This window comes from Montipora capricornis, chromosome 12 (assembly GCF_036669925.1).
Source record: "Montipora capricornis isolate CH-2021 chromosome 12, ASM3666992v2, whole genome shotgun sequence".
Classification (NCBI taxonomy): Eukaryota; Metazoa; Cnidaria; class Anthozoa; order Scleractinia; family Acroporidae; genus Montipora; species Montipora capricornis.
Genome location: NC_090894.1, coordinates 38,749,938 through 38,757,437, shown reverse-complemented (window position 1 = coordinate 38,757,437; position 7,500 = coordinate 38,749,938). Strand labels below are relative to the sequence as shown.

Here is a 7,500-nt window from a genome sequence, read left to right as displayed (position 1 = left end):
ATTTCCAGTCTTTCGAGACTTCTCAGTATTTTAAGGAAGTGCAAAACTAAGTGGGACTGCCTTATGTTTGAGATGCTGTTCATAAGGGACTTAAGAGCCATTTTCCGAGAAAATCGAAAATCGCAAGACACTCGTAAAAAAATCGATTTTTTTTTTCTTTTGCCAAAACATCCCTTTTAGTGACCTAATTCAAGAAAAAATAGTTTGGGGTTCAAGCGATTCATTGTACGGGAGAAATAACAAAAAGTTTGAAAAATCGATTTATGGCTGGTTTTTCGCGCTTAAAAACAACAGAATCCGACCTCAACTTCGAGAAAACGGTGAACGCATAAGAAACAATCCCTAACATCGAAACTTCAGGCGAATATTATTTCGTTCTTAATCTTTGAAGCCCTAAAAGAAAATTTGAAGAAATAAGTTTTTTACATTTACAATCGACAAGTTTAAAAAGGACATATTTGTGTCTCTTGAAATGTTAGAAAATGAAAGCGAACTTTAACTGTTGAAAAAGCCCTCTGGTATATGCCGCTTCCTAGTAAAACCCATAAAGAATAAAGCCTTGGCTATTGAAGTAAATTACGGGAAAGTTTTAGCTCTGGGAATTAAATACAGCCCTGACACTGGAGTAAGCAATTTGAGAATTTCATTTAATAAAATGTATGCAAATTAGACGGCCCGCTGAAGGAATTCATACTAAACAAAGTTTAGAGCAAAAGGATTACTTACTGTTGCTAGTAATATGTTTTTACAGTGAAAATTTTATTTCTAGCTTTCAGCTGTGTTGGTGAGAGCCGTAAATAACTTTTTATATGACGACTGAAAAACGTTTGTTCAGCCACATTGCCGCAGCGAAATCATTGAGATCGCAACTTCGAACTGAAACTGTCATCGCTTGATGAAACTCCGTTACCACAATGGTAAAATAGTTTTCTTCAGGGGGAAAAAGCAGAATTAAAATGCATTCGAAACCGTTGACTTCGATTTTGAATTTGTTTAGTTAAGATTTTAAGCCACCACAAGGTCTTATGACTTCTACTGACCCACGAATCGGTTACATATGCCAAGGTCACGTTAGCAAACTGTCACGAAATACTCAATAGCTTCTGTTTTCGGTCTTTGTTTTGTTGGTAAAAAATACATACAATTTTCACAGAACAGACCTTCTTGCTTAATTTGATTTATATATTTGTATTGGTCCAGACACATGCATATGCTGACTTGTTGTAAAAGACATTCATCACAGTTTTTGATTCAGAGTGAAGGTATAATATTTCCCAAAATATTTCAAACACAAATGTTTCCTTAATAAGTTCGTTATTCCCGAATTTACCACCTTGCAACAATCCCTACAGCAAAATAAAAAAGCATAAAATTCAACTTTATAGCTTGCTATAGTTTTGTTTCGGATTTGTTTTTTATCATTTTTCCTCCGAAACCAGGATCCCTAGCCAGGTAACTAGAAATTCTCAGTTTCATTTAGAGCTTGTTCACAACACAACTTCGAACTTGAGTGTGCTTATCGCATCCTCGAAACCTTCGAGACCTCCTCAAAATTGTTGAAAAGCCTATTGAGGCTAATAATAATCTTTGAGTTAAATTTGACCAATTCAAGCCGCGAGCGCGAGAAAAAGAGAACCACTCCGCAGGGCTGAATACGCGATGTGGAGTGTTATAAAATTCCACATTCTCGCGCGTAACGCTTTCCCTAGAGACCTCTAGAAATGTTGTTTAGTGAAGAAAAACAAAGTTATCTTTGGTGAACTCAGAGAACTTGCAGAAATACCTCCAGCCTGCATAACAGGCGCTTTATCAGGGGCACCCAACGACGGTTTCCCCCCGAATTACTTTGAAAAGACTATTTAGGCTATCCAGAGTACTTTTAGATCTCTAGAAATGTTTTCTAAGTGGCGCTAAGAAATTTATATTTGTTAGGGCATCCTGGGGTAACTTGAGTCTTTTCGAAGTTACGAGGGCTTCAGTGTTATTTTCCCGAACATTTTAGCAGCAATTCAAAGTTTTCCGAAAGTGATAGTTTTTCGGTTCCTTTCTGCATGGCATTTTCGATTCCGAAAATTTTAGGCTTCCTTTCTCTACGAAAAACAACCTAACCTGGGGAGTGAAATGGGAAAAATGAACTTCAGAAAATCGGAGGGAATTTATTACATAAGCTTCGAAAATTGTGTACATGAATGGAACGGTCATCTAGAAATTTTTAGTCTTCCTCAAGCTATAGAAAATCCTAGGCAATGTTTGCTTCTCCGAACAGTTATTTCACAGGGTGCCCCTGCTTTATGAGCTAGGCTAGGCGAAAGCGGCATTTTGCGCGAGGCGCGAAACGCGACGAGGGCAGGAAAAAATAAAGCTTTATCTTTCTTTATCCCTCGTCTCGCGCTTCGAACTCGTTTCGCGCTTTGAGCAAATGCCGCGTTCGCCTCGCTTGGCTCATAAAGCACCTGTTATGCAGGCTAGAATACCTCTTCACATTTATAAGATAAGGTGTCATTGATTTGTTAGAGCGGGGAGAGACATTTATAACGTGCAAATAGTCACGAACTGAAAGGTGACTTGTAACAAGGACTCAGCCTGACAAACAAGAAATGATCTCACTCTCCGAAAAGGAACACTCTTTTAAACATAAACAAACTTCAAAAATAAGCAAAGAAAGCAAAACAATGAACAAAATAGATTTTTTCTTGACTTAGTTATTGCGGCGAGGACAAATGGTGAATGATTCACTTCTGGAAGTAGCCTCTGAGGAGAAGTGAGAACACCGTTTAGGCAGAACTCTGCACTTTGTGTACTTTACTAGCCTGTTCACACTCTCTTCATTTTTAGATGCACGTATAAAAAAAAGCGCGTTCCGCCCTCTCTCACGGGCAATCGCTTATCTTGTGCGCGCACCAAATTCCCAAAACAGAAAAAACGTCTGTGAGCAGGGTAGCATTTCGTAATACTAGACGGGAATAATTCAATTAAATTGAAATCGTAGAGGCACGTGCAATAGTAAGTTGCGAAACACTTCGTGACAATATATGAATTTTATTCCAGGAGCATTTGACCTGGAAATGTTATATTAATATTGTTCCCAGAGTCGAATATTTCTACACTGATGATCTATAAACAGACGTAGGGTTGTACATTTTTTCATTGGGACAGCTGTAATTGTTTCTTAATCTGTTTACAATGTGTACAAAGTATAGTACGTACAGTCGTATGTGACAAGCTAGCGTGACCAATCTCTGCGCGTTTGTTAAATTATGCGTCATATGATCTTGTTATCCCGTCTAGTATCTGATTTGTTCGCTCAATAAGAGTAATACTCACCTTGTTAACTGTGTGGTTTGAGCGGTGGTTAATTTTCATCATTGTATGTTATTTTCGGACCAAAACATAATCGGGTTTCATTATTACAGAAGCGTCTGATGACGCGTAATAAGCGCTGCGTGGGAAGTGTTTAGATAGCTCAAGCGCTGAAGTTGCTGGACACATTTTGGTCGAAATCAGTTATGGATGAGTTGCCACAAACAGATTAAGAGATGGATTTAACTTCTCTCACAACAAGCAATGGTAAGTTGTTCGTTCAACAAAACTTTGCGTTAAAAATATGAATTTATTCAGCGGGCCGTCTAATTTGCATACGTTTTATTTACTCAGATACTCAAATTGCTTACTTTAGTGTGAGAACTGTATTGGATTCCCAGAGCTAAAACTTTCCAGTAACTTAGTTCAATAGCCAAGGTTCTATTCTATATGGGTTTTACAAGGAAGCGGCATATACCAGAGGGCTTTTACAACAGTTAAAGTTCGCCTTCATTTATTAACATTTCCAGAGATACAAATTTGACCTTTTTAAACTTGTCGATTGTAATTGTTAAAAACTTCTTTCTTCAAATTTTCTTTCATAAATTAAAGAGTAAGTATGTAATAATTCTCGGCTGAAGTTTTGATGCTAGGGATTGTTTCTTATGCGTTCAACGTTTTCTCGAAGTTGCGGTCGCATTCCGTTGTTTTGAGTACGAAAAACCAGCAAAAAATCGATTTTTCAAACTTTTAGTAATTTCTCCCGTACAATGAATCGCTTGAACCCAAAACTATTTTTTCTTGAATTAGGGTACTAAAAGGGATGTTTTGGCAAAAGAAAAAAAAATTCGATTTTTTCACGAGTGTCTTGCGATTTTCGATTTTCTGGGAAAATGGCTCTTAAAGCCTACTTTAAACAAACAAAAGGACTCCATGAGCTCAAAGCTGTTTTAGGGGCTGTTTACATGGATGTAGGAAGATCCTAGCGCTAGGAAGATCCTAGAAGGCGAAACAACTTTTCGTTTGGTTTACATGCAGAAATTTCTGTCTAGGTGGAAGTGGAGAATGAAAGCAAGATGGCGGGCGAGAACAACAAACACGTAATTCGGATGTATTCGGATGTATTCGGATGTATTCGGATAAATTCGCATGCCTTCGATTCGCAGCGTTTTCGACATTGCTGTCGATCGATTGCTCGTTATTTTCCACTGTGTCTCTCGCTTGGGTGGTGAAACAAAACTGGTCCTGAATATTGTCGGCGGTCATCAGAATCATTAGAATCGTCCTGTGGCAACGCCAGACGAAATTGTCGACCTTTGGTAGCTGAATACCGTGAACACCCGGCCGCCGCCATGTTTGTTTTTTTGTCCCTAGTACCAGGAACTTCCGAACGAAGGCAGTTTACATGGTGCTAGGATCTTCCTAGCGCCAGGATCATCCCTCCTCTCAGATAGGATGATCCTAGCGGTAGGATGATCCTAGCACTGGGGCCAAATACAACCCTTCACATGTAAACTGAAAACTGAAAACATACCGCGCTCGGATGATCCTTGTGCTAGGATGATCCCAGCGCTAGGATCATCCTCTTTCCATGTAAACGGGCCCTTAAAATATTGATATATCAGAGTTAGTAGAGGGGAACCCAGTCCCCTCTACTAACTCTGGATATATATATTTTTTAAATCGCTTCGCTTTGTGATTTTATCGTTTCTATTTCATTTTTCATTTGATTAGCATATTTTTTCCCTAGTGTATTTTAAAGGGAAAGTACGGTCAAGAAAAATTTTCTCTCAATTATGAAAACTTTTCCCCAGGAATTCGAAAATAATTCCCGTTTTGTCCATTTCCCTGTTAAAATGTGACAAGAGCACTTAAAAGTTGCCTCTTTGGTGACTTGGAGAGCGCCATCCTGGATATGACGTGTTATGAAGTAGCAATAGTCAACAAAGGTGTTCGACCTTACCAAGTTCTTCGATCCCCGATCACTTTCTCGTTCTTGTGTGACCTTTCTGCTTCGAGAAATTCAAATGTAAGATGAACTATGGTAAACAGTCTTGTGGTTCAATAGGTAGAACTGATGTAGGCCATAAGTGCGACAGAACCTCAAGTCACTTAATACTTATAGATTTTCTAGTCAATCAAACTAGGCGGCAAAAATCAGCCAGAGCAAGTGTAAAAGACAAAAACCTGGAACATGCGACAAAGAAATTCGACAAGCGTACCTTTCACTTTCTTCCTTCAGCGTCAGCCGTCTTCGATGCTTCAGCAAACGTATTTGTTTGCTTTCATACGGGGAAGCGTTTAATTTAGAATAAGCCGACGAAACTTTCAGATGGTGCTCAATGCACGGAGCAAGGCTTTTTCACATCGACAGTTGCCGCTGTTGGGGTGTACGCTTTCGAGGGGGATGAAACTAGACACATGCCTAGAATTGAGAACACAAACAAGAAAAAATCGAAGCTTACACCGGAAATTAAAATTTAAAGAAAAGTTGGCCGGCGAAAATAAAAGGTGGATGGGTTCCTCAAACGTGAAAACCTGACTGCTATATTGTCTCTTTGGGTCTGTCATTTTACCAAGGAGGACATTCGCTTAATACGGAAATCTCAGTCAACTCGTCCAAAATATCATTATATTGGAGCCAGAAAACTGAATCAAGCCATATATAGACGACTTTCGCTGTTATGCGCTAATATAAACGTAACTTGAAATGTGGTTGAATTTTGTTAGCAGTATAGAAACTACTGAAACGATTTACTCTTACCATTTGATGGAAATATATAAATCGATCGTTTGCTTTGAAGTTGTAACAGGGATCTCGTAGAAAGCCACGGTAGACAGATTAAACTTGATTTCCAGGCATTTATTTCACAGCAATGAGCGCGGGATAGCACTGCAAGCTCCCTTTCGCTTTGTAAAACTCCTGCATATAACTCACATATGAAACCCTGTTTAACGACCACCAGGTAAATCTGTTCTGAGGTGGATTAAGATTCAAGTCTACAAAATATTGCTCTCCTCGCTTGTGTTTTTCTTCTTTCCATCAAGTACATTTAGTCATCCGGAGAAATCCTTGACTATTGCTACGTCATAGCCTCGTTTGCGTACACAAAAACAAAGATGGCGGATTTCAATTTAAATTTGCCCATTTTTGAAGCGTTATTGTTGGGAAACGTCGGAGGACCAGGAGGATAAATTTTTAATACCGTCCAAAATGCTAAAAAAAACCGCATCCCGCAGATTCGGAGAATACCGCAATACTGCATTCTGACATTAAAAATTACCGAAATACCGCAAGAAAAATTGTCCAATACCGCCGGCAATACCGCAAACCTCAATGTCCCCCTCCTATGAACACATGTGAATTTAGTTTCTGGAGTCTTTGTTGTGCCCGTGTACGAATTTAGCAAAACGAAGAGCCTGGCGAGGGAGAGTTCTTTCTATCTTTTTTCTGAAAAAGCACTGAGAGACTGGTATTATAAATTCAGTCACTGTGCGCTTACGAAACACTGAACACTGAGAATTATTTTTGAAATGTTCCGTGTCTCGTGACCGACTAGTCTCCTTTGCAGCCGTTTTTTGGGATGTCACGCAACACGTGACATCCCAAAAAACGGCTTATTATCTTCACAGTGTGATGAGAAGCGTGCTCTCTTTAATTTCAATTTCGGTCCACTCTTTATCTGTCCAGTGTTAATTCAGGATCTACTCGATCAGAATATTATTCCTTTCCCGCAAGTAATTTCATGGGTAACCTGTATGATCTATAGCTTTCAGCGAATTCGCTTTGCTTTTCCTGTGACTACGCACAGATTGTGTCAGAGATTCTGCCATTTTGAACAACATATTGTTATTGTTTTGTTTTCTGGAGGCAATACTAGCCCTTATGCTGTCAAGTTGTACGATCCACCCAGGAAGCTTCATTATTGTTCTAGACTGCGTAGTCACTGTAACGCTCGCCGATAGTTGTTTTACAGGCGATTTGTCGGGCTTATTTATCGGCCCGGGTGAACCTGTCTTGAAGTAAGCGCGAGTGTTCTTTAAGTAAGCGCAGTTGCATAGGGTTTTAAGATTTTATTGCGAGCATTTAAATGTACTATAAAAGGCCAGTAATAAAGAGTGAATAAAAATGGATTAAACACCAAATCACTGGTGGCATAGTAGTCACAACGGATAGTTGTATGTCTAAAGAGACTACTT

The 7,500-nt window shown here is 39.1% G+C and overlaps 1 protein-coding gene and 1 long non-coding RNA gene across 3 annotated transcripts in view; one reads left to right on the top strand and one right to left on the bottom strand.

Moving 5' to 3' along the window:
- Positions 1-128: 128 nt before the first annotated feature.
- LOC138025191 (uncharacterized) overlaps positions 129-7,500 on the top strand; it is a 31,254-nt gene continuing 23,882 nt past the window's right edge. For both annotated transcript variants that reach the window (XR_011127148.1, XR_011127149.1), the window contains exon 1: positions 129-3,567. This is a non-coding gene — a long non-coding RNA (uncharacterized lncRNA). The remainder of the gene's footprint in view (positions 3,568-7,500) is intronic.
- LOC138025185 (sacsin-like) overlaps positions 7,360-7,500 on the bottom strand; it is a 26,708-nt gene continuing 26,567 nt past the window's right edge. The window contains exon 10 of the mRNA XM_068872378.1: positions 7,360-7,500. This exon is cut by the window's right edge and continues 1,278 nt beyond it. The gene's annotated coding sequence lies outside the window, so the exon portion shown is untranslated.